The sequence below is a fragment of the Nannobrachium achirus genome (assembly GCF_963921795.1).
Source record: "Nannobrachium achirus genome assembly, chromosome: 4".
Classification (NCBI taxonomy): domain Eukaryota; kingdom Metazoa; phylum Chordata; class Actinopteri; order Myctophiformes; family Myctophidae; genus Nannobrachium; species Nannobrachium achirus.
In genome coordinates, this window is record NC_137813.1 from 70,037,289 (window position 1) to 70,038,296 (window position 1,008).

Genomic DNA, 1,008 nt, shown 5'->3' on the forward strand with positions numbered 1-1,008 from the left:
TGTCAACTACCCATTAAAGCTGCAAACAGTTTTGTGAATACAACTTTACTTATGTATGTTAATACAATCTAGTGCATCTGAGTAGTAAAGAATGTTAATAGAATATAATTAGTATGGTAGTGTGCTAAAACAATAGATTTACCTTTATTGTAGAGTATGTTAACACAATAACTTCTAAATATGTATGCTAGAGTATGTTAATACAATGTAACTAGACAATAAATCTATAAGATAGAGTATTTTAATACAATAACTAAAACAACTATACGGTAGAGTGTTAATGCCCCCCCCCCCCCCCCCCCCCCCCACACACACACACACACACACACACACACACACACACACACACACACACACACACACACACACACACACACACACAGACTAATGAATAATCCATTAATAGCTGAACGCACAATGTTTATTTGAAGATTATTCCATGTACATTACACACTGATGAAGTCATAAATGTGTTAAATTGTTACAATGGCTTTCATGTACAAAAAGATTCTCAAACTTGACATGAAATCTACTCACATGTAGATGTTTTTCAGTTCAATGTCTTTGATCAGGAAATATGACAAAAAGCTAAATAAAAATGACAAATTACATGACATGTTTCCATAAATGAAAAGAATACAATGGAAATGCGTTGCCTCATCATCTTGTTTCTTGTTTACAACCAAAATAAGGTTATTGTGTTTCTTATATATCCTTATAAAAAAGAAAATAAATTACTCTCTTATTAATTTTGGGAAAACATATTAGCCAAAACTTAAGGGGGGAAATGCTTTCTTCCTTGCTTGAATGGACTGTAATATTTGGAAATAGTGTTTGCTTTAAAACAATGTAAATGTTGAGTCAGGCAGTCCAGGCACTCTAATTAATAACACAGTCATATTTCTTTTTTCCAATTGTCAGGCAAATTCATTTTTTGCAATGTTTGATTTAAAAGTACAACTATTCTTGTAATTGGTATAGCATGTTGTGGTTATTGTGGTTTACAGA